This window comes from Sorex fumeus, unplaced genomic scaffold, assembly GCF_029834395.1.
Source record: "Sorex fumeus unplaced genomic scaffold, SorFum_2.1 ptg000137l, whole genome shotgun sequence".
NCBI lineage: Eukaryota > Metazoa > Chordata > Mammalia > Eulipotyphla > Soricidae > Sorex > Sorex fumeus.
The window spans coordinates 1393062-1420220 of NW_026606194.1; positions in this window are offsets into that span (position 1 = coordinate 1393062).

Sequence of the window (27159 nt, forward strand, 5' to 3'; positions counted from 1 at the left end):
TGTCGGCCGCATGCCAGGCAAACGCCCTATCTGCTTTGCTATTGCTCCAGCCTTGCAGCTTTGCCTTGCTCTGCCCATGTCAGGTTCAATCCTCTGCACCCCTCGTGGTCCAGATGCAAAGGTGGAGCAGCCCACTCGACCCACAAGGTGATTCAGCTATGTACCCCATAAGATCTGAAGGTGGGAATCGAATGCTGGCCACCTGTGTGAAAGACTAGCACCATCAAGGCTCTCCTAACACTGCTCCTTTGAAGCTCCATGCTTGATCTTTTAATCACCCCATACTTAACACAAAATCAAATCTAAGGGTGGAAAATTCTTAGAGAAACGGGCCTGGAAAGGGACGGAAACACCCACAACTCCATCTCGTGGCGTTTCAGCCTAACTTCCGTGGTCCAATTTTTCCTGCGTTTAAGATTCTCAGCACTTCTCTTTGCTTAAATGTTAAGTATGAGGTCATTAAGGATCCAGCACGCAGCTTGGGCTGCTGCAACGGGAGCAGAGAGGATAGGGATTTTGCCTTGCATCCATAGGACCCAGGCATAGTCAGACTTCCCCTGCAGTTCTTCAGTCATGTCCATAGTGATTACTGCATGCAGAGCCAGGAGAAGGCCCTGAGCATACCCTGGTGTGGCCACAACCATAAAGGAATGAACAAGAAAGAAAAGTAAAACATAGGGCTTCAGTTCCTTGATGGCGATCTCTCTCACCGCGAGTTGAGTTTGCCAGAACTGTATAATCTTCCATTCCCCACGTTGGTGTGGAAGACGGTTAGAGTACCCTGATAATGTGGGGTGATAGGGTGTGGGTTGCCCATAACAAGAAACATTCAAAGGACTTGGTCACAGGCATCACAAGGTGTGTTCAAAACTTTTCTTGTACAGAGAGAAAAGAAGAAAACATATAAGGAAATCACCGTGCCTTGCTCATTAAAGGATCAGTTCAATCCTCTGCACCCCTCTAGGTTCAGAGACAAAGCTAGGGCAAACCAGTCGACCCCCGAGGAGATTCAGCTATCCAACCCACAAAGATCTGAAGGCTGGAATCGAACCCAAATTACTCAAGTGAAAGACAAGCAACCACAGCCTCCCCTACCGCTGCACCTGTGGAAGTGGCTTCCTTGGTCCTTAATTACCCCATACTGAACACTGAAGCAAACACAAGGGTGTAAAATTATTAGAAACCAGCCCGGAGAGGAACAGAAACGTCCACAGCGCCATCTCTTGGCGTTTCGGTGGAATTACCGCGGCCCGATTTTTTCCACGCTTAAGATTTCAGCCCATTTCTTTGCTTCAATGTTAGGTATAGGATCATTAAGGATCAAGCAGCTGCTTGAGTCGCTGCAGTGGCAGCAGAGCGGTTCGTGCTCTTGGCTTGCAGTCACAGGTCCCTGGTTCTTTCTCTGAATCTCCATGCAGCCCCACCATCATGCCGGAGTGATTTCTGAATGCAGCTTCAGGAGAACCTCTGCGCACTGCCGGATTTGTGTCCCCCAAACCATGAAGAAATTAAATAAAACCAAAGCAGCCTCAGTCCCTTGATGGAAGATTCGGTGGGTTCTGAGCTGTATCTTGCTGTATCACTGACCCCTATTCTTTGTTGAAGAGGGTTGGGGCATCCTCAGAACACGGGGTGATTGCACATGAGGTTGACTATAACTGGAAACCTTTCAAAGAGTTGGGTCACAGACAGAGCAAAGACGGCTTATAACTTTTCTTGTTCAAAGTGAATAGAACAATGACAAAATAATCTCACCCTGCTTGTAATCAACCACGTTCAATCCCAGGTACTCAATTGTCCCCAGAACCCTGTGGGCACACACCAAAGCAGGCCCCCAAAAAACCTTTGATGCCAGAGCTATAGTATAGCTGGTAGGATATTTGCCTTGCATACAGTCAACCCGTTTCTAATCCCCGGCATCCCATATGGTCCCCCAAGTACCATCAGGAGTAATTTCTGAGTGCAGAGCCTGGAGTAACCCTTGAGCATTGCTGGGTGTTACCAAAAAAGCAAAACAAAATTCCCTGACAGAAGTGATGTATTTAGAATTTCCAGGGAAGGGGATTGCCCAGTCTTAGGCTCATTATTCCTGTGTTCATTAAAATTCTTCTTAACATACCCTAGTTCCTCTGATGACTGTTACCTTCACCCCACACATTTGGAAATGCAAGAGTTGAATCTGGCCTCTGCAAACCTCCTCCACAGAGAACAGAAGGCGTGGTACTTCTCATGTGTATAGGAACCCCAAAACTCAGGACGGAAGATGGCACTATCAGCAATGTGGGGGGCTGTGATATGGGCACATGGGGTCTTGAGACCCTTAAATCCGAGTTGGTTGTAGATATCATACTGCAGGAAGGCAAGCCTCTCCTGTGTCACACTGTTCGCACTCGGGCAGCTGGCTCTGCTGAACAAGCCACTGGGTGTCTCTCCATGCAGAGGGTGACAGGGGCGAGCCCCAGGCAGCATAGACACCCGGACACAGTTCACCAGTTTATTCTCTGACCTGAGGTCCAGCAGGGCTCTGCAGGGCCGGAAGTTGCTGGACTCTCATCCCCTCCAGCCCTTGGCGAGTCGAATCCACCAGAGGTGGCCTGCTCTTGGCACATTTATCCCTCAACACCCACTCCACCCCACCTGGTCCACACCTCCATTTCTGGCTATATGATTCAGGGGAGGGTTCGGAGGCAGAGGTTAGGCAGCTTCTGGAGTTGGGCTGAGGTGGGAGGGCACACAACTCGTCCAGGGGGCCCTACATTGTCTGGAGTCTGACTTTGGTTCCCACACTCGGGGACCCCCCCACCTGCCCTTCTCCGAGAAATTTCTGGGGAAGCCAATGAGCAGTCTACCTGGAACAGGAGGGAATCCAGTGGTCAACAAGGAGGTCCAGAAGCACCAGAGATTTGGGGGAACAGGACGGGAGACAGGTTTAGGAGGGCTGTATCAGCTCTGAACCTGAAAGTCTTTGTATGTGGTGCAGAGGTGCTAAACTTCCAGCTAAACTTCCACTGTGCCCCCCCAAGAGAGGAGGGGAGAGGCTTGGGGGTCCCCCGGGAGGCTGAAGAAGGAAGGAAATTCCTTTTGTCTGACCATGAAGCAGTTGCAGGAGAAGATAAATGGGTCGGTTAGAGGCCTCATCACCATTAGTGCCCCCCGTGGGGGTGTCCCATCTGTACCCCCTTCACCTCCGCGACCCCCGACTCTCTCAGCTACTGAAGCAGAGAGCTCCTGTTGGAAGCCGAACTTCTGGTCTGGCTGTCTGAATTCAGCAGCTGCCATATTGAGCAGCGACAGGATCCATCCCTGGGAGCACTAAATGCCAGCAGGGTCTCTGCCGGGCCCCCCCAGAACTGAGGGGCTGTGGGCAGGGCTTGTCAGGGGCATGGCTAGCGTGTGTAGGGACCCCCATGTGTGCTCCCACCGCCTGCTCCACGGATCCACCAGTGGTCCTGGGGGACCGGAGTGCGGCCACCGCCATCTGGTTGAGCCCAGCTCCTGGCCCACAGACCCCCGCAAGTGCAGCTCGTGGCCCTGGCCCCCAGTGGCCTCAGCCTGGTGGCCTAGTTCTGGCACAGGTAGGCAAAGGTCTGCCGTCAGCAGGGACAGGAAGGTGAGCTGCACGTGCTCACTGGGGCACCGATCGGGTCCACTTAGGAGAACCGCCCAGGCAGGAGTCCAGGGAGAGTGGGCCACCAGGGGCAGGCCGGCCAGCCCTGGTTCTTCCTCCTGGTTGCACTTGGTTTTCTTTTTCCACATCTGGAAGTGCTGAGGGCTCATTCCAGTCACGCCTCGGGGGGCACTATGGGGTGCCCGAGATCAAACTCCGGTTGATGTGTGCAAGTCAGTGTGTCCCAGTTGGACATCGCTGGGGCCCGGCTGAAATATTTTTCCCTCTGGAGACGCCTGTGCTCTCTCCCCAGCGTGTGCTTCTCTCTCAAACTTTCTAAGTAATTTACTATAAAAACTATCTTGTTGGAGCCCGAATGATGATATAGCAGGTAGGGCACACAGCAGACCAGAGTTCAATTCCTGGCATCTCATAGTGTTTCCCTGAGCACAGCCAGGAATAATTCCAGGACAGAGAGCCAGCAGTCAGCCCTGCGTATTGCTTGCTGTAGCCCAAAAAGGAAAAGAAAAAAGAAAACTATCTTGCTTCACACACACACACAAACACACACACACAATTTTAAAAAATCCAGTTGAGCCTCTCTGGCTCTGAGCTTCAGCAGAGTCTGTTCCAGCAGCTGGCACACTTGTCCCTGTTCTCCCAGTCACTGACCCCAGTCATTACTCAAGCCTCAGTCAGTTTGCACCTTGTCCCCAGACCTTTGGGTCCTTCCAGCACATAGGGCCCCCAAGCTGCCACCATGTCTATGGGTTCCCCGCCCTCTCCCACAAGCCAGTCTCTCTTCCCAACCTGCCCGAGTTCCAATGACATGACTGACCTTCTTCCCTCGACGGAAGGAGCTGTACCAGCTTCCTGGCTTCTCCCTGGACCATGAGGCCAGTTTCACCTGGGGGACACAGGGAGTCAGTGGAACACAGGTTTTGGCTGCCTCCTACCAGCATGGTTTTTATGAGGGGGGTCAATTCCTATGCAATGCTAAGGGGTTTGTGGGCCCCTCCTGGTGAGAATTGGTTGTTCAGACCTTGAGGTGCTGAAGGCCTCCAGTGTAATACCTGTGTGTGGGGGACATGTGGTTCCATGGACAAAACTCAGTATTTGCACGTGCAAGGCATGTGCCCCACCTCCTGAACTACCTCTCCAGACCCTGCCCTGGCCCTTGTGGCCTTGTCATCCCAGGCTGGAAACTGGAGGCGTCTGGGTCTCCCATCGTGCTAGTGGGCTTCAGGAAAGGTTCGATGCAGCACACACTCTTCAAGCAATGATGGACAGATGGAGCTTGTGGGCAAATGCCCCTAGTTCTTGGCCCGCTCTATGCTGATGTGGAGCAATTCCCAAGTGCTGTCTGCCTCACACTGTCTCTCAGATGTCCCCAGTGAAGCTGAGTACACCCAACAATGACAATATAACTAAGCTCCCTTGGGGCCACTTCCCTAAGTTTGTCACCACCCACCATCCCCCTCTTGCCTTCGGGGGCTAGATTATACTGGAGACTCCTGCCTTGTACACAACTGACCCGGGTTCAATCCCTAGTATCTCAGAGGTTTCCCAGAGTCCTGCCACGAGTGATCCCTGAGCATTGCTACATGTGATCTGAAGACTAATAATTATCATTAGTATTAATTTTGTTTGCAGGTCATACCTGGCAATGCTCAGGGATCACTCCTGGCTGGTCTGAGGGACCCTTCAGAGTACTGGGGATCCAACCAGGACCAGCTGCATGCAAGGCAAGCACCTCCCCTCTGAACTAGCTCTCTGGCCTCACATTTGTTTGTTCTTTTTAAAACAAAAAAAAAGGTTTTATCTGGACACTCTCAGGAAGGAGAGAGAGAGAGAGAGAGAGAGAGAGAGAGAGAGAGAGAGAGAGAGGGAGAGATGCTAGAGAGAACACGTTGGTCACAAGTAGAGCAAGCCTAGGACACAAATGTGCCTATTCGGGTATAAGGGCTTGTCTCAGGAGCCGGGGGAAGGCTCAATGTGACGGCACAGAGGGGAGGGCACTGGCCGTACATGCCACTGACCTGGATTTTATCCCAGGATCCCACAGATCCCCCAAGCACTGCCAGGAGTGAGTCTTGACGCAGTGCAAAGGTGCTTGTATCTATATCTCACAGTGATTCAACTAAAAACACACACCAAAAAAAAAAAACCTTGTTGAACGTGTGGGTCTCTCTCCTTGCTGGCCCTTAAAAACATTCCTGAGGACTGGAATGTTCCCTTTGATCATGAGCCTATTTCCAGTTGATTCTCAGTCACTCATTTTGAAACATTATTCATACACCTACGACCTCTGTCACTGAAAAGTTTTTGAGCCCAAATCACTGTCTTCCCTCCACAGATTGTAATCTCTGGCACTGCCTAACCCACCCCTGCTCCATTTTGGTGGTGTGATGCTCAGGAAAGCTATTTTCAGTACTCATCCCCCTCACCCTCTGGCATTCGTTAATCCTCACTTCTCACTCTGGTTGTGGCCTTCCTCACACATTCTGACTCTGCTCACAATATAGAAATTCGCCATTCGGGTTGAAGTCATAGTGCAGTGCTAGACATTTGCTTTGCATGAAGCCAGCTCAGGTACAATTTCTGGCATCCCCTATGGTTCCCTGGGCACTGGAAGCAGTAATTCCTGAGTGCAGCGCCAGGAGAAACCTTGAGCATCACCAGCTGTGTCAAAGAAAGAAAAGATTGTAAATAGGAAAAGGAATAAGCTCATTTTTTTTATTTGAGTTGATGTAATTTTTCAGCTAGATAGAAGTAAATGTTGCACAACATTTCTAATGTAGGAACAGTCATGAGGAAAAGGAGCACCGTATTATTTAAAGAAGAATTTGTTTCAGTCAATTATTAAATGAAGTACAAAATATGCATGTAAGTAATAAACAATGTTTTCAAAATAGCATAGGAAAAGGCTTGGAGCAATAACACCACCGGGAGGATACTTGCCTTGTAGACAGCTGTCCTGGGTTCGATCCCTGGTACAACATATCACCTGAGCCCCAGAAGGAGTGATCCCTGAATATGGACATAAGTATGAACATATCAAGTATCATAAGCTCACTTTATTCCATTATATCTGCAATAGTATAATAAAGCAAGAAAGAAGATACACGTTGAAAAATATAAATAGATGTCTTGATTCACTGTTGATGAAGGATCTACATTGGTTAATAATTGAAACCTCCAAAGAAAACTATCATTCTGATAACACAAGTCATAAAAGAATTGCAAAGTTAAAGGATTTTCAATAGTCTTGCTCATATAAAATAATTCTAATTGGTCCAAGAAATTCTCTCTACCCTGCTCACAGTCACTCTCTGTACACTCGGGTAAAGCCTCATGTATGACTGGATCCCCAGAAAACCCAGGTATGCGGGACTTTGTGACAGAGAACTCAAGGTTTGATGGAACCAGGAATGGGGATCCTTCACCCGTATCCCCGTTTCCAGAAACAGCAGTCACACCCATAAACCACATCTGGCTGGTGCCAGATAATCTCATCATTGGCCACCATCCAGAGTCACATGTGCTTCTCTACCAGAAGGGAGCAGAACATGACACTTGCCATAACCATGCCGCTGGACCCCGTGCCAGGCTGTTTCACTTGGGGAACCCCAGAGGGCGACCTGTTGAGGCCCCTTCCCACCTCAAGGGACCCAGCCCTGGCAACCAAAAACCTCCAGAACTCAACCGCCACCATGCTCATGGCCACTCTCCACACAATCTGGCTGAGCCTCACCCACAAGTGAACTTATTCCTGGACCGCACAGCAACATTTGCTTTCACACTTCATATGGCCACACTTCATACCACACACCACTCAAACTCCAAAAGTACCATGCTACATTTGATGGTGTTCAAGTAAGAGGCAACCAATCTTACCAATCTTAGAGGGAAATTTTTTTCATAGATAAATATATATATATATGTATACATACATATATCACATCACACAAGGCTCAACCTTTAACAACATGTGAATGATCTCTTGTAGAAGAACTTAATTGCCTGTGGGTGAAATACAACAATCCTCACATTCTTTCCTCTAAGGAAAGTTTCTGTATCATGTTCACTGGTTTTTCATAACAAACAATACAAAATATATTATTTCAGTTCTGCTTTGGGGCAGGGGTTGGGGTTTGGGATTGAACCTTCCAAAATATGTTGGTGGGAATGTGTAATTGTGGTGGAATTGTTGTTTGAATATTAAATGTAATCAAATATTGTGAACCACTTTATAAAATTTGAACAATTTTAAAATAATCTAATATCCGAGGCCAGTGGAAACAGGGGCCACATGGACTGGTGAATGGTTGGAAATTACAACAAGGGTGTGGGGGTAGAGGGTAGTTAAGATAGAGGAGGATTCATCATGACAGCATAGTTGGAAATGATCACTCTGGACAAGAACTGAGTGTTGAAAGTCGGTAAAGGGATATACGTAACTTTTCAGCATCTGTATAGCAAACCATAATGCCTAAAATAAGATAAAAAGAATGAGACAGAGAGAGGTGTCTACCATAGAGGCAGGCTGGGGTGGGGGCGTGTGACTTGTATGGGGTGGGAGGTAAACTGGGAACACTGATGCTGGGAAATTATACTAGTGGAGGGATGGGTTTTAGAACATTGTATGACTGAAACCCAATCATGAACAGCTTTGTAATGCTCTTTCTCATGGTGATTCATTTTTTAAAAAATTAATAAGAATATTAATAAATAAAAATATGTGTGGTCATGGATTGATATGTTCCACAGATACTACAATTAATCTGCTTTTCCTCCACTCATTCTGTCCTCCTCATTCAATGAGAATTGGATACACTCTGCCATGAAAAATGACTCGTGCCATGGCCTCACCCAACCAAAATATCAAAAATTCCTCAATAGATCCTCTGCCCATATCTCCTTATCTCCAGCAACTCAGCAGTCACACCCATAAGCCACCTCTGGTTGGCGACAGATAATCTCATCATCGGCCACCATCCAGAGTCGCATGTCCTTCTCTCCTGGAGGGGAGCATAACATGACACTTGACATAACTATGCCACGGGACACTGAGCCAGGCTGTTTCACCCTGGGCGTCCCAGAGGGGTTGGGAGAAACCCCTCCCCGCCCCAAGAGACCCACCCAGTCCCGGCAGCCGAAAACCTCCAGAACTCAACCACGGTCATGCTCATGGCCGCTCTTCATACATTTGGACTGAGCCTCTCCCATGATTGAATCCCCAGAAAACCCAGGTATGCAGGATTTTGTCACTGAGAAATCTGGGTTCAATGGGAACTGGAATAGAGATCCTCTGGCCATATCCCCCTGTCTCCAGCAACTCAACAGTCATGCCCATAAGCCAACTGTGACTGATGCCAGATAATCTCATCATTGGTCACCATCCAGATCACATTGCCTTCTCCGCATGTCTTTCTCTACTGGAAGTGATCATAACATGACACTCACCATAATAATGCTTCCAGACCCCGCACAGATCTGTTTCACTCCATATGCTCATGTCATGCCTCACCCATGAGTGAACCTATTCCTGGACTGCGTGGCCACATTTACAGCTGTGTGATGCTTCATAGGACACACCCTACCCATACTCCAAGAATACCGCACCGCATTTGATGGGGTTCAAAGTAGGAGGCAACCAATCTTAGAGGGAAATATTTCTTTATAGATATATATATGCATATATATGTATATGCACAGAAGGCTAAGCCTTTAACAACATGTTATCTCTTACAGAAGGGCTTAATGGTCCCTGGTTGAAATACAACAATCTTCACACTCTTTTCTCTAAGGATACTCTTTGGTAGGATTTTCAGCAGTTTTTTTTTTATAAAAAACAATACAAAATATGTTATTTCATTTCTGCTTTGGGGCAGGGGTTGGGGTTAGGATGGACATATCTAAATTATGTTGGTGGGAAGTTACAATGGTGGTGGAATTGGTGTTCAAATATTAAGTGTAATTCTCAAATAGAAAGCAGTTGTCAAATATTGTCAACTACCTTATAAAATTAAAACAAAAATTTAAATGAACAAACAAAATTTTTAAAAGACTCAGATGTGTACTAATTAGTCCTTGCTGATTTATTTTCTGATGCTTCTATTTGTAGTTCTCAAAGTTTTGTTGGAATAAACAATACAAAGTAAATTTGTTATGTGCCAAAAGGGATAGATTGGGATTGGGAGGGAAAATGGAGATGTTGGTGGAACGACAGTCACACTGGTGGTTTTGTGACACTAAATGCTTGAAATAAGTAAGTATTCTCTACCCTGGGCCTTTCTGTAAGCTTATTTTATTTTGATCAGTTCCTGGAGACTGGGGAGGAGCTCTACAGAGGTGCCTGACAGGGTCCCCCTCTCTGGAAAACTGCCCAGATGCAGGCCCAAAGGTTTGGGGTGCAGTTCAGTGTTCAACTTCAGTGTTGGGGGCTACCAGGGTTGTTGCTGCTGACTTCACACCCAGCGAGGCAGACGCGGGGAGGGGGTAACAAAGGGAGCCCGTGTTCAAACTTGGGGTCTTTTGCCAGCTTGGTACGTCCCCCAGCCCTTTGAGATGTTGCCCTGGCTTGTGGCAACGCTTTGAAACCATTTCAAATTCAAACATAAACCAAGTTATCGGTGTTCATCTTAGATGTGAAGAATGTATTTGCCACAGTTGAAATAGCATAAATTGAAGCTTCTCCACTTGAGCCAAATGAAGATACAAGATACACTGTTTCCCTTAAATCGAGACACCCCGAATCAAATATAGAACGTTGAGATGAACGCACTAGAGTGGGGAAGCAGGTTAGGTCTGGGCTCCAGAATCACGGCCAAGTTACATCATAAGTTAAAAATAACCCAACTTAAATTCTCAGAAACGGACAGCGTTTTAATATGATGTCACTCAATTCCCCTCCCCTCCCCCTCATTGAAGTCGTCATAAAAAAGAAATTGACTGTGTTTGGCATATTGAATACATCACGGGTAGCTTGACAGGCTTTGCCGTGATGGGGAGATACTCTCAGTAGCTGGCCGGGCTCTCTGAGAGGGATGGAGGAATCGAACCCTGCTCAGCCAGGCTGGCTGCATGCTAGGCAAATGCCCTACCGCTGTGCTATTGAGCGTGACAAAAAATTACCCCCCCAAATTTAATTAAAATAAATTTTTAAAAAAATATAATTGCTGGGCAGGCAAGAAATGGGTGTTTCACTTTGGGTTATCAGTTCCAAATCTGGCACCTGCCCCCACAGCAAAGAAATTTCATACACACACACCTCTGACCCTGACCCAAGGTTGGCTCTAGTGGGACATGGAGAGCAGGGTGAGGAGCTGTCAGAAGGAAACTCCCCAAAAGTTTCTCAAGGAATATCTGCACCCAATAAATGACGTCAGCAGTATAGATGCCTCTACCAACCGGGTCCGCACCACGCTGGTCACCAGCCATCAAATCCAACTCATCCCCCAGGACTTAATCCACCACCTGCCAGTGGGACCCTCTGAATGAGGTGAGGTCCCTCCCTCCCCCCAGTCCCTTCCTCCGTGGCCCAGTCTAGGCGAGTGCAGCCCCCCATCCTACTCACCTGTCATCTGAAGATTCTTGGGATTCTTGGGAAGCTCGGGATCCCCAGTGCAATTTCCTAGACCTCATCCTAGCATATCAGAGTCCACGACTGACCACTTGGATGCTGAGGCAGGCAATGAGCCAAACCCTGTTCCAGGGACGGGGAATACCTATGGACACGCCTCCTATTGGTCCATGTTTTGCCCCACTTCTCTCTCATTTGCTGGCAATGAGCCAAAGCCTACCGGGACATACCTATGGATTCGCCTCCTATTGGTCCATGTTTTGCCCGGCTCCTCTCTCATTGGCTGTTGCTAAGGCCCAGAGCCACCGGTTTCTGGGGGCGGGCTCAAAGGCGTGTGCTCCTTAGCCAGGAGACCTTTGTGCTTCTGCCACCAACTGACACTGGAGCTGGCTCCAGTCAGCAGCTTCTCTTCCCCATCATTAGATGCTGACCATTAGGCTACAGATCCTGTGCTTCATCACCGGAGCTAGTCGTCCAGTGCCTGTTTATAAGCTTTTCCGCATGTTTTGCAAAACCCAGGACAAATACCCAAACCTTAGCTCGAATTCATTAGAAGGCCTCAGTGGAACCTATATATCAAAGTTTTAGGAATTAAGATCAATCTTAGGATATTTGAAGTTTAAGTTTAGCCAACAAAAGATCTGTCCAGGTTTTCATAAGATCCACCTGCCACATTTCTATTTGTGGGGCGAGGGTTAGCACTTCCTAATTGAGAAACTTTCTATAAAACTTGCCCTGCGTGTGGCCAGCCCATGACTTTGAACTTGGCACCAGGCACGGTGAATTTTGATGTACCCATTACAAACGTGGCTCCCCCAAACCCAGTGATTGTCGCTCAAATATAAAGAATCTCAGACACCCCTGCCTTTCCTTAGTACTTATGGTTCACGGATGAAGGCAAACAAAACAAAACATGACTGACAGTTACCGGAATTTTACATTCAAACTAACACATAGAACGCCTCATCTTTGTTTTCTTTTATCTCAAAATCTTTAAATTTTTTTTATTTTAACAAATCACCATGAGACACAGTTACAGACTTACAAACTTTCATGATTGTGTTTTGATCTTGAAATCTCTTGAGACAAAAAGTGTTTGTATGAAGCTCATAGCTCTGGGCATGTTGTGTAATAATACCCTCAATATAATACTCAGGAAGATTAAGGTATTTTACTGGAGTGACTGAGAAGTTATGTATTTTTCAATATATTGTGGTATTTTGCTCAGTTTAAATTGTCTCTTGGTTACGGGTGTGTCGACAAGGTCTTATAAACCTGTTCTCTTTCCCCTGGCAATGAGGCAAGGCAGTAGAGAAGTCCAGTCTTTGGTCCCAAAGCAGGACCCAGAAGCCTGTTGGCTGGATCCCCCTCTGTAAATGCACTATCTAAGTACCTACATACAGTAAACTCACTGCATGCTTTAAATGGTGTGGTAATAATACTTTGGATTTTTCTTTTGTTTTGAGGCTCTCCTGGCAGTACTCAGGAAATACTCCTGGAAGGGCTCAGTGGATCATAGGGGATGCTCAGAATTATGCTCAGATTAGTTGCATGTAAGGCAACTACCCTACCTGCTGTACTATCACTCCAAACCCTATTAAGTAGGATTTTAAATGGAAACTTCATTTACCCTCCATAAGACGATAATTTGTTTTTTTTTTTCTACAGTGAAACTTGTCTCTGAGGGGTAATATGGTTTCCATTCCATATTTTCAATTACAGTCACAGATCGTATTCAGTAAAAGTGGCAATGTGTTCACATTGCTGTGGTTAGAACTGGGGTCAAAATTTATGAATTGTTTATATTTTTATTGAATCAGCACGCATTAGAGTATTACAAAATTGTTCATGATTGTGTTTCAACCATACAAAATTCCAACACTCATCCCTCCCACCAGTGTAATTTCCCAACACCAGGGCCCTCAGTTTCCCTCTCACATCTTCAAGTCACACCCAACCCCAACCGGTCTCTATAGCAGGTACCTCTCTACTCTTTCTCTCTTTTTTCTCTCTCTTTCTCTTTCTCATTTTAGGCATTATGGCTTGCAATACAGATGCGGGATGTTATCATGTATGTCCCTTTATCAGCTTTCAACACTCAGCTCTTGTCCAGAGTGATCATTTCCAACTAGTGTTGTCATAATGGACCCTCCTCTATCATAACTACTGTCCAGTTCCCGCACCACTGACCAATCACTGACCATTAAACTAACTTGAGAGTTGTTAATTTAGATTAAATAAAATTAGAGAAAGATCGCTTTACCCAGGAGGCACCTGGTCCTATTTTCCCAACTGCAGGCCCCAGGGCAGTTTAGCTTTTTTGATTTTTTTCTGCCTGACCCCAAATGATCCTTCTAGATCTCAGAGGCAGAAGCACTGTTTTCCTCTTGTTAGAGGCTGTGTCTTTAAGTCAGTGACCTACTATCAATATGTGTGTGGCCCCAAGGAAAAAAATACCTGTAGATGCTAAAGAATCAAACAGCACCTGGCCCAGACAAGGTCAGACTAAACACCTGAAGAACCTGCAATCAGTACTTATCAATACACTGGCTCAGCTCTTTATACACGATCAGACCTGAACACCTGAAGAACTTACCATCAGTACTCATCAATACACTGGCTCGGCTCTTCCCACGCTGTCTGAATGCAAGTTTCCGTCCCAATGGAAAACCAGCAGGACTGTACTACTGTACAAGAAGGGAGACATCCACGACATTGGCAGCTATCGCCCGATCTGCCTATTGTCTGTCGTCTATAAGCTGTTCACTCAAGTCATCCTGAATAGGATTAGTGGAACACTAGATGAAGAACAACCATGCGAGCAAGCTGGCTTCCGAAAAGGATTTAGCACAATCGACGATATCCACGTGATAATCAAGCTCACTGAGGTTTCTCTGGAGTTTACGATGCTGTCCTAAATAATGTTCATTGATTTAAAGAAGGTCTTTGATTCTCTTGAGACTGAAGTGGTCATCGAGGCCCTAGTCAAACAGGGTGTTCAGAGTCAATACATCAGGATCCTCCGTGAGCTGCATTGCGGATTCACTACCAGGATCTCACCATTCCACAGGGAGATGATCATTGATGTCAAGAGAGGGGTTATGCAGGGTGATACTATTTCACCAAAACTCTTCAGTGCCACCCTTGAGAACGTCATGCGACGACTGGAATAGGAAGGAATGGGAGTGAAGATAGACGGTCGATAACTATACCACCTCCGCTTCACTCATGACATAGTTATTATAACACCAAACATCAGCCAAGTGGTACAAATGCTAGCCGACTTCGTCCGTGGAAGGGTCGGACTACAGCTGAATCTAACAAAGACAATGTTTATGAGAAATGGTCTCGCTCCAGGCGTTCCATTCACTCTCAATGGGATAAATGTCTCCGAATGCAACAGTTATGTGTACCTAGGTCGAGAAGTCAACATGACTAATGACCTGACATCTGAGTTGCGCAGGAGAAAGAGAGAGGCTTGGAACGCCTTCAAGAACATCAAAAAATAGCTAAGAGGACAAAGAACCTCTGGTTCCGGGCACATCTCTTCGATTCCACTGTTATTCCTGTATTAACATACACCTCAGAGACCTGGGCCCTTCTCAAACATGATGAGAACGCTATTCGTGTCTCCCAAAGAGAAATCAAAGCTATGCTTGGAGTATCACTCTTCACTCAAATGAGAGAAATAATTCGAAATTCTGACCTCTGTCGACAGTCAAGAATCAGAGACCATGTATCAATTGCCAAGGCGTCAAAAATCAGATGGGCTGGACACGTAATGAGATTTGGAGATGACCGCTGACTAGAGCCATTACTTGACTGGATTCCACGGGATGTCAAAAGATCACGTGGCCGCCCACCTATAAGATAGTCAGACTTCTTCGTCAAGACCCTGAAAGATTGATTTAAACCTCTTCATGTCATAGAATGAGCAGAAGCCATTGGGCTACATTAGCACGCGACAGGGATGAATGGAGAGGTTGCTGGCGCCTGCTCGAGTGAATCAATGAGTAATGGTATATCAAGTGATCAAGTGATCAAGATGCTAGTGATAAAGGAATAAGAAAGAATGAAGAGATTGTACACAGAAGTTTCAGGTCAGTGATGTTCCTCTATGATTATAATGATGGATAAATAATATGAATTTCTCCAAACATCTAGGAAGTATAGCATTGAGAGTGAATCATGGGACCAGATTGATAAGGGTAGGGTGTTTGCCTATTATGTGGCTGACCTGGGTTAAATTCCCAGTATCCCATATGGTCCACCCATGCACTACCAGGAGTAATTCCAAACTGCAGAGCCAGGAGTAACCCCTGAGAATCGCCAGATATGACCTCAAAAGCTAATAATAATAATATCCATCATATCTACTTTAGAAATGTCTTTGACGATTGTTAAATGAAGCAAGTCAGAAGAAGGATAAACACAGGATAACATCACTTGTATGAGGCATTTAGAATAACTGGATGAAGAAATGCAATGTCTTAAAGAGGAGGATGCTCTATTCAACCTCAGCCTCAGGATAGAGAGAGGAGAAAGAAAAAAATGTGGAAGGGAGGGAGATAAAAGACAGAGGAGAAGGAATGGGGGTCAGGAATGGAGATGCAGGTTTTATTAAGGAAAGATAGAATCAAATTCCCTAACCACAGTGTCAACAACACTGAAATCAAGTTACCTAAACTGTAACAGCCAAAGCGAGAAAGCGGCTTGTCCAGAGGGCAGGGCTGGAGGTGGGTAGGGGATATGGGCAGGAGTCTGAGACCATTGGTGGGGAGAACTTAGCACTAATGCACGGATTGGTGCTGTAATGTTGTATGTCTAAAGCTCAACACTGAATAACTTTGGAATTATGGTGCTTTTTTATTTTAAATGTCTTGATTGGAAAATGAATTTTAAAAAGAAAAGAAAAAGAAATGTCTTTGATAATTAAATTTCATGGAAAAGAAAGTCAAAGCAGAAGGAGTACATCAAACTTAAAACACTTCTGCACTGCCAATGAAAGGCGGCCAAAATTAAAACACTCCCTCAATGAACAGGAGAAAATATCTGCACAGCATTCGTGTGACAGAAACACAAATGTCCAAGATGTGCAAAACGTAGCAACGAAATAATATACTCAGAACTTATTCCTAGCTCTGTCCTCAGAGATCACTCCTGGTGGGCCTCGGGGACCCTAAGTGGTGCAGGGGATCAAACCCAGGCAGCCCTCAGCACTGTGCAAAGCATGATCCCTTCCCACTGTCCAAGTAATCCAGCCCCCGTCCACATAATTTTTTTTTTTTTTAAATGTTATTATTTTTTTTTTTATTAGTGAAAAACCATGAGGTACAGTTATAGGCTTACAAATTTTGTGCTTGGGTTTCAGTTATACAATGATCAAGTCCCCATACCTCCACCAGTGCCCGTCATCCATCCCCATGGGTCCCAGCATCCCCCCCCCTCATCCCCCCCCCCCCCCCGTCCCATCCTGCCTCTGTGGCAGGGTATTCCCCCTTGTTCTCTCTCTCTTCTTTTGGGTACTGTGTTTTGCAAGAGAGGCTTTGAGTGGCAATCATGTTTGGTCTATCGACTACTTTTAGCATGCTTCTCCCACCCTGGGAGGGCCCTCACAACACCCTTCATTTGGTAATCTCTTCTCTATCTGAGCTTCCTTTTCACCTAGAGCCTGTGGCTGGCCTTCCATTCATGGAGCAAAATTCCTGGTACTAATCTCAGCCATTCCTGTGTGTCACTCTCCCTTTTTGTTGCTTTATGTTCCCCAGATGAATGCAATCTTTCTGTGTCTATCCCGCTCTTTCTGACTCATTTCGCTTAACATGATACTTTCCATGTAGTACCACTTGTATGTAAATTTCATAACTTCATCTTTTCTAACAGCTACATAGTACTCCATTGTGTAAATGTACCAAAGTTTCTTTAACCAGTCATCTGTTCTTGGGCACTCAGGTTTTTTCCAGATTCTGGCTATTGTAAAGAGTGCTGCAATGAACAAACAATTGCAGATGTCACTTTGACTATACCTTTTTGCCTCTCTGGGATATATTCCCAGGAGTGCTATAGCTGGGTCAAATGGCAGATCAAATTCTAATTTTTTGAGAGTCGTCCATACTGTTTTCCAAAAGGGTTGGACCAGCCGGCATTCCCACCAGCAGTGAAGGAGGGTCCCTTTCTCGCCACATCCGCGCCAGCACCGGTTGCTTTTGTTCTTGTGGATGTGGGCCAGTCTCTGTGGTGTGAAATGATATCTCATTGTGGTTTTGATCTGCATCTCTCTGATGATTAGTGATGTAGAGCATTTTCTCATGTGCCTTTTTGCCATTCGAATTTCTTCTTTGCGAAAGTTTCTGATACCCATGACATTCTTCAAAGAAATGGAGCAAACACTCCTGAAATTTATATGGAACAATAAGCCCCCGCGAATAGCTAAAGCAATTCTTGGGAAAAAGAAAATGGGAGGAATCAACCTCCCTAACCTCAAACTCTACTACAAGGCAGTAATAATTAAAACAGCATGGTACTGGAACAAAAGCAGAGCTGCAGACCAATGGAACAGAGTTGAATATACTGACATTTCCTCCCAAACATATAATCATCTAATTTTTGATAAGGGGGCAAGAAAAGTGAAATGGAGCAGGGAAAGCCTCTTCAACAAACTGTGCTGGCAAAATTGGACGGCTACATGCAAAAAAGTGGGCTCAGATCTCTGCCTAACACCATGCACAAAAGTAAGATCAAAATGGATTTATGACCTCAACATCAGACCAGAATCCATAATGTTTATTGAAGACAAAGTCGGCAAAACTCTCCATGATATTGAAGCTAATGGTATCTTCAAAGATGTCACGCCACTGGCTGAGCAAGTGAAAACAGAGATAGACAAATGGGACTATCTTAAACTAAGAAGCTTCTGCACCTCCAAAGAAATAGTGACCAAAATACAAAGACAGCCTACAGAATGGGAAAGGATATTCACCAAGTACACATCCGACAAGGGGTTGATATCAAGGATATACAAGGTACTGGTTAAACTCCACAAGAAGAAATCACCCAACCCCATCAAAAAATGGGGTGAGGAAATGAACAGAAACCGTCCACATAATTTTAATTGATGCTTCCAGGACCTTGAGTCTCTCTGGAGTGATCCCTGAGCAGAGCCAAGTGTGCCCCCCACCAAAAAAGAAAAAAATCACAAAATAACAAAAACATATCTTCCCCCTTTTACTTTTCATTTCCCCCTTCCTCCATGCCCATGCTTGCAAGACGTCAGTGAGGAACAGCTCATCAGAGATTCTGCTCTACTCAGTGTAGCCTTTCGCCACTAAACAAGAGCTGTAGGAATGTAAGTACAAGGTTGGCGTGCTGAGACTTTTTTTTCTTGAATCTCATTTTTTTGCACAAGGTTCAGCCTATTTTATTTTAGTTTTTCTTTTAGTTGGGAAGTCACACCTAGTGATGCTCAGGGCTCACTCCTGGGTCTACACTCAGAAATTCCTCCTAGCATTTCTTGCGATGTGGAGGAGATGGAGAGATAGAGTAGGAGTAGGGTGTTTGTCTTGCATGCAGCTGACCCAGGTTCCAACCTCCCTGACATTCCATAGGGTCCCCCAAACACTGTCAGGAGTACTTCCTGAATGCAGAGCCAGAAGTAACCCGAACATCACCAAGTGTGTGAGTTCACAAGGTAAACCACTGGGGCTGCTACTGCGATGCGTGTGTTTGTGTTCTGTGGCCCAGAGCTGGCTCCCCACCTCCCCACCTCCCCAGGGCTCCCCAACAGAGAGAAAGAGGGATGGGGAGATGCGGGAACATAGTTGATGGTAAAAATTGCCCCTTTATTGGAGAGTTGCTAGCATGTTTATAGAATATCTGAAGGGGGATTGAAGTCAGGACATAGGTGTGATTGGTCATTTACATAGATAAATATTTGACAGAGGAAATTCTCTTGGAGAGATCAACTCAAGAAGACACTGCCTCCAAGGGACATCTACATTGCTTTTTATCTTTCCCTCTAGTGTATAAGTTATCAATAAATGCAGTTGTTTGGATAAACACAGTAAGAGTCAAAGATCCCAACACTTAGTTCTCTGGGCTCTGAGTGCAAGCAAGGCTTTTACCATAAATCCCAGACTAAGTCCTCAGGTCAGTAGAGCTTGTCCTTCCCAATGGGGGTACTGTCTCTTAGGTTGTAAAAGTTTGCATCAAAACCATGCATGTATGCCTTTTACAATGTCCCATTTCGATGCCAGGTAGCTGTGCCACTGCCCCGGGTCCATCCCAGTCCCACGGCGGAACCTCCCTTTTGGGGTGTTAGGAACTACAACAACCGAAGCCTGACTCAAGTAATTATGACCAAGTAATTATACCCAGGAGCAGATATAACTTAGAATCAATCAATTCCCAAATATTAGGAGCATAGCATTAATGGTCTTTCTGTGTTTAACCAAAGAACATTGCTCTATAGTAAAACATAGAAAAGGCTATAGGGGAGATAGAAAATCAGGTAGTTATATAGAGCACTTCAAATACAAAACAGTACAAATACAAAGTTCAGAATTACCAGAAAGTTTTGGCTTATGAATAATCAAGACTAACTTGGAAATTTGTGACAATGAGAGGTAAAATATAAGGGAAAGGTTAAGGATGTTCTTTAACCAAATTAAGTTTTCCAGCAAGAGCTTGTTAAGCTTCTCTAGGAGGAATAAAGGGGACAATTCACTGATGAAGTTTAAAGCACTTAGGGTTAATATCCAACACAAAGGAAAGGTTGAAGATACACTTTAATAAATTAGGGATGTTAGCAAGGGCATGGGAAGCTTCTCTGGGAGGAGGAAAGAGTCAATTATTCTGTGAAGCCTAGGGCACTGAGGGTTGATATCCAACAAAATGTGACAAAAATAAATAAAAAAATAAATTTGTAAAACGGAGAATTTTTTTCCTGGTGCTGTTTTTGTGGGACACACATTGGAATGTTAAGCTCACCTGAGTTCCTATACTGACATTCCGTTATACTCATGATACTCTGGAGTTTTTTCTTCTTTGTTTTGCTTTATGCTTTTGAGCCACACCAAGTGATGCTGAGGGGTCTTTCTGCCTCTGCACACAGTAATTACTAAGATGGTGTTTGGGGCAGCCTATGGGATGGTAACTGGTCAGCTGCGTGCAAGGCAAGCAGGAATTACTGTGGTCATACTCAGAGGATACTGAGGATGGAATCCGGGTTGGCTGTGTGAAAGGCAAGTGGGGACCCTATACGATGCTGGAGATAAATACCAAACCCATCACGAGCAAGACAAGCTCCCAGCCACTGAACTATCATTCTGGCCCCTTTTATTGCTTTTAATCTGTATTTTCATTTAAAGTATTTTTTAAAAGTTTTTGGTGGCCTGTCGCCTTCTCCTCTCTGGAAAGAAAGATGGCGGCCGCATGGGAGCCTTGTGGACAGCAGGTATGAGCCGGGGGAGTGGGGGCAACTAAAACCTCATGGGAAGGGGGGCGTTTCGGTCCGCCCTTCACGCCCTACCGAGGCCACCAGTTGCCCCCCATGAGCGGCTCTCCAGCACGGCCACAGTCCCAGAAGCACAAGGACTTAATGCAGAACCCAGCAGCTTGGAGCAGAAAAGTGAAAGGACTATGCGTTAATCCAGGCCATCAGGTCTGTCCGGAGAGGAAAGGGTGTTGGCCCCTTCCGCCCTCCTCCCTCTGGAAAGAAAGATGGCGGCCACATGGGAGCCTTGTGGACAGCAGGTATGAGCCGGGGGTGTGGGGGCGACTAAAACCTCATGGGAAGGGGGGCGTTCTGGTCCGTCCTTCACACCCTACCGAGGTCACCAGTTGCCCCTCGCGAGCGGCTCTCCAGCACGGCCACGGCCCCAGAAGCACAAGGACTTAATGCAGAACCCGGCAGCTTGGAGCAGAAAAGTGAAAGGACTATGCGTTAATCCAGGCCATCATGTCTGCCCGGAGGGGAAAGGGTGGTGGTCCCTTCCACCCTCCTCCCTCTGGAAAGAAAGATGGCGGCCACATGGGAGCCTTGTGGACAGCAGGTATGAGCCGGGGGTGTGGGGGCGACTAAAACCTCATGGGAAGGGGGGCGTTCCGGTCCGTCCTTCACACCCTACCGAGGTCACCAGTTGCCCCTCGCGAGCGGCTCTCCAGCACGGCCACGGCCCCAGAAGCACAAGGACTTAATGCAGAACCCGGCAGCTTGGAGCAGAAAAGTGAAAGGACTATGCATTAATCCAGGCCATCAGGTCTGTCCGGAGGGGAAAGGGTGTTGCCCCAGTCACCTTCTCCTCTCTGGAAAGAAAGATGGCGGCCGCATGGGAGCCTTGTGGACAGCAGGTATGAGCCGGGGGACTGGGGGCGACTAAAACCTCATGGGAAGGGGGGCTTTTCGGTCCGCCCTTCACGCCCTACCGAGGCCACCAGTTGCCCCCCACTAGCGGCTCTCCAGCACGGCCACGACTCCAGAGCACAGAAACCAATTTCTTAACTATCTGACTTTCAGTAGAAATACTTCCAGGGTCAATAAGTAAAACAGCAGTAATCCAAAACCGACATATAATTCTTGAACCCAGCTGTAGAAAGCAAATCACTTCACAATGCTTTGTCAGCATGTCTGATTTGGGGGTGGGGGGGTAAACTCTAAATAATAGTGGTGAATCTTTTATTGAAACAATGAATCTAATCAAAGCAGATAGAGTGTTAACTAGAATTCATCTGCCCCACAGGGACTGGGAGGGGTGGGGGGTGGGGTTTTATTGAGGTTCTTCATGGTAAAAAATAAGTTTTGGTAAAGGGAAATGTGCTTGATATTTGCATGACTGAGACCTAAACCTGAAAGCTTTGTAACCTTTCCCATGGTGATTCAATAAATAAATTTAAAAAATAAATAAATAAAAAAATAAAAAAAAGTTTTTGGTGGCATAACCAGTTCTTATAGTAACACATACAACAAGTCACTTAGAATGTTTACATCCTCACTCATTCACTGACACAGAAGCTCTATTCACCTTTACACTCTGATTAAACTTTGTTTTCTGAGTTCACTTTTCTTTTATTAATCTTCCCCATCTCTTTATGCATTTCTCATTGATTTTTAACTTTTCTCTCAAATGCCCTTTTTATGTATTTTTCGTAGCGCCTATGATTTAATAACCAAAGTATCAGAACTATTGGGGGAGGCAGCCACAGTGAAGTGGGGAGGGCTCTTGCTGTGCATGCAGCTGATGCAGGTTCGAACCCCGACAGCCCATAGGGTCCCTGAGCCTCCAGGACTGATTTTTGAGTGCAGAGCCAGGAGTAAGCCCTGAGTAATGCTGAGTGTGGCCCCAAAATAAACAAAATAAAATTAGAACTATCTTATCTAGTTCAGATTAGTTAAATGATTCTAGGGTTGTTTACGGAATTGTTTTAAAAATTTTAGAGTTTTTAATTTTGGTAAGAATTTTCTATCACAATACCAGATGTTCTGATTCATGAATATTTTATGTACTCAAATGTCTTTTTCTGTCTCCAAAAATGGGACTGGAGAGGTAGCACAGCTTGTAGGGCATTTTCCTTGCACGCTGTTGACCTGGGATCAATTCCCAGCATCCCATAAGTCCTCTGAGCACCGCCAGGAGTAATTCCTGAGTGCAGAGCCTGGTGTAACACCTGTGAATTGATGGATGTGGCCCAAAAAGCAAAATCATATCAAAAATATTTTTCTACCATTTAAACGTTTTGATCAAGAATTTCTTGAACCAATTAGAATTATTTTATATGAGTAAGATTGCTGAAAATTCTTTAATTTTGCAATTCTTTTATGACTTGTGTTATCAGAATGATAGTTTTCTTTGGAGAGTTCAATTATTAACCAATGTAGATCCTTCATTAACAGTGAATCAAGACATCTAATTATTTATATTTTTCAATGTTTATCTTCTTACTTGCTTTATCATACTATTGAAGATACAATGGAATAAAGTGAGCTGTAGTATATATTTAGTATAGTTCATATGTTCATACTTATGTTCATACTCAGGGATCACTACATCTGGAAATATGCGGTAGCCGAGATTGAACCCAGGACAGCTGCGTACAAGGCAAATATCCTCCTCACGGTGCTATTGCTCTAGGCCTTTTCCTATGCTATTTTGAAAACATTGTTTATTACTTACATGCATATTTTGTACTTCATTTAATAATTGACTGAAACAGATTCTTCTTTAAATAACCCTGTGCTCTTTCACTCATGACTGTGCCTACATTGGAAATGTTGTGCAACATTTGCTTCTATCTAGCTGAAAAATTACATCAACCCAAATTTTAAAAAAATGAGTTTAATTCCTTTTCCTAATGACAATTTTTTCTTTCTTTTCCACATTTGGTGATGCTCAAAGTTTCTCCTGGCCCTGCACCCAGGATTTACTCCTTCCAGTGCCCAGGAAACCATATGGGATGCCAGAGGTTGTAACCGAGCTGGCTTCATGCAAAGCAAATGTCTAGTTCTGCACCATGACTTCAATCTGTATGGCAACTTTCTATATTGTGAGCAGAGTCAGAATGTGTGAGGAAGGCCACAACCAGAGTGAGATGTGAGAATAAACGAATGTCAGAGGGTGAGGGGGATGGGTACTGAAAATAGTTTTCCTCCATTTCCACCAAAATGGAGCAGGGGTTGGGATAGGCAGTGCCCCATTATTACTTTGATAATCTGTGAATCTGTGGAGGGAAGACAGTGATTTGGGCTCAAATAACTTTTCAGCAACAGAGGTTGTACGTGGATGCCCAGTATTCCAAAATGAGTGACTGAGCATCAACTGGAAATACACTTGTGATCAAAGGGAACATTCCAGTCCTCGGGGGTATATTTAAGGGGCAGAAAGGAGAGAGACTCACACATTCAACAAGGTTTTGTGTGTGTGTGTGTTTGTGTTTGTGCCTGTGTGTTTAATTGAATCACTGTGAGATAAAGATACAAGCACCTTTGCACTGCATCAAGGCCATTCCTGGCAGTGATTGTGGGACTCTGCGTGATGCTGGGGATCGTGCAATCACACTGGCCCCGGTCTCCTGAGACAAGCACTTCTACCCAAATAGCTGCATTTGGGTCCCGGGCCTGCTGTACTTGGGACCAACCAACGTGTTCTCTCTAGCATCTCTCTCTCTCTCTCTCTCTCTCTCTCCCTCTCTCTCTCTCTTTCCCCTTCCACAGAGCGTCCAGATAAAACCTGTTTTATTTTAAAAGAACAAAGATTGTTAGGGATCTCCGACGCAGACAAGGACCACACAGGAATGCCATCAGCAAGCAGGCAGTTTATTGAGCTGGCTCGCCAGAATCAAGCCATCCCACCGACATGCAGGTCCAGTAGGTGAGGCAAGACCCCGAGCTTCTTCAGAAGGGAGCATTTATAGGCCTATACTGGCCGTTACAGAGGATTTGAAGGTCTCAATTTACGTAAGTTTCTGCTCCGGGCTTCACGTGATATCCGGGTCTGAGGGCTGAGCCTGGACCGGTGGCAACTGTTTCATTAGTCAACCACAAGGTCTTTTATGAAATTAGATTATACCTTTATATGGTCATAGCTCAGGGGCCCATACATTCCTCCTGGAACAAGCAGATAATAGAGGCGTGAGTGGAAACTATACTATCTTCATTGTCCTTGGCCCAGTCCGAGGCTGTTCTGTCCTAACAAGATATGTGAGGCCAGAGAGATAATCCAGTGGGGAGGCGCTTGCCTTGCTAGTATGGCTCCATTCAACGAGGGAAGGTCATTCATGCTGTTGGGCCGCAGGTGGGCCGAGAGGAGAGAGGCTGGCTTGCGAGAGAAGGCGGGGGACCCAAAGACATGGTGGGAGTTTGGGGGCCATGTGTTCTGGAAGGACCCACTGGCCTCCCGGGTACAAGTTTCAGCCTGATTGGGGCCTGAGCAATGACTGGGGTCAGTGACTGGGAGAACAAGGACAAGCGTGCCAGCCACAGGAACAGACTGTTGAAGCTCGGAGTCAGAGGCTTCTCTGGATTTTTAAAATTTGTGTATGTGGTGTGGTGGTGTGTGTGTGTGTGTGTGTGTGTGTGTGTGTGTGTGTGTGTGTGTGAAGCAAGATTGTTTTCTTTTTTCTTTTCCTTTTTCGGTTACACCAAGCGATACTCAGGGCTGACAGCTAGCTCTGCGTCCTGGAATTACTCTTGGATGTGTTCAGAGGAACACTATGGGATGCCAGGAATTGAATCTGGGCCTGCTGTGCGAGTCTGTGTGTCCTACATACTATATCATCACTCGGGCCCAACAAGCTAGTTTTATAGAAACATACTTAGAAAGGATTAGAGAGAAGCACATGCTGGGGAGCGAGAAAAAGGCTCAGTCGGGCCACAGTGATGTCCAACGGGACACACTGGCCTTGCACACGACGACCGGGGTTTGATCACGGGAACCGCATAGTACTCCCTGTGACCCACGTGGAGTGATCCCTGTGCACCACCGTGTGTGCAAAAACAAAACTAAAACAAAGCCAAGTGCAACCAGGAGGAAGAGCCGGGGCTCGCCAGCTTGTCCCTGGTGGCCCTCTAGCCCCCGAATCCTGCCCGGGCACCCACAGTTCTCCTACGTGGATGACGATGGCGCCCGGGAGAGCGGCATGCAGCTGACCTTCCTGTGCCTGCTGAGCACCCGCACCTGGCAGTCCTTCACAGACCTGTGCCAGAACAATGCCGCCAGGCTGGACTTGGCGGCGGGGAGCCAGGGCCTCATGCTGCACTCCCGGGAGGCCACGGGCCAGAAGTCGGGCCTCAACTAGATGGCCAGATGGCGGTGGCCGCAATACGGCCCCCTAGGACGGCTAGGTCAGGGGAGTAGGCGGTGGGAGCGCGCAGGGGGTCCCTGTGCCCCGGGAGTGGCAAGGCCAAGACCCTGCTGGAATTCAGCGCCCCCAGGGATGGGTCCTCCCGCTGCTGGATGTGGCGGCTTCTGGTTTCGGACAGCCTGACCAGAAGTTTGGCTTCCAATGGGGGCCCGTTTGCTTCAGTAGCTGAGAGTCTGGGGGTCGCGGAGGAGAGTGAGGGACAGATGGGACGCCCTCACAGGGGCACTAATGGTGATGAGGCCTCCAGCCACCCTATTTCTCTTCTCTTGCAACTGCCTCACTGTCAGATAAGAGGAATCTCCTTCCTTCTTCAGGCCCCAGGGGGATTACCAAGCCTCTCCCCTCCACTCTTGGGGGCGCAGTGGAAGTTTAGCTGGAAGTTTAGCACCCCTGCACTGCATACAAAGGGCTTCCAGCTCAGAGTTGATACAGCCCTCCTAAACCTGCCTCTAAACCTGCCTCACATCCTGTTCCCCCAAATATCTGGTGCTTCCGTACCTCCTTGTTGACCACTGGATTCCCTACCATTCGAGGTAGACTGCTCGTTGGATTCCTCAGAAATTTCTGGGAACAGAGCAGTTGGGGGTCCCCGAGTGTGGGAACCAAAGTCTGACTCCAGAAGGATGTGGGGCCCCCTGGCAGAGCTGTGTGCCCCCCATCTCAGCCCAACTCCAGATGCTGTCCCACCCCTGCCTCCAAATCCCTTCCCCTGTATCATATAGCCAGATCAGGTGTGGACCAGGTGGGGTGGAGTGGAGGGTGGGGCATGACCCTGACCCCAATGGTCCTGCCTTCATTCTCAAGGGGTCTGTGTGCCAAGAGGAGGCCTCTATGTTAGATTCTACTTCCTTACACCCGCCACGGCCTGGAGGGGATGAGAGTCCACCAATGCCCGGCTCTGTAGTACCCTTCTGGAACTCAGGTCAGAGAATAAACTAGTGAACTGTGTCCGTATTCCGTGCTGCGTGGGACTCGCCCTACTTACCCTCTATGTGGAGAGACACCTAGTGGGCCGTGCTCCAAAACCAGCTGCCCGAGAGTGAACAGGGTGACACAGGACAGGCTTGCCTTTCTGCAGTACGATGTCTTCAACCAACTTGGTTCTAAAGATCTC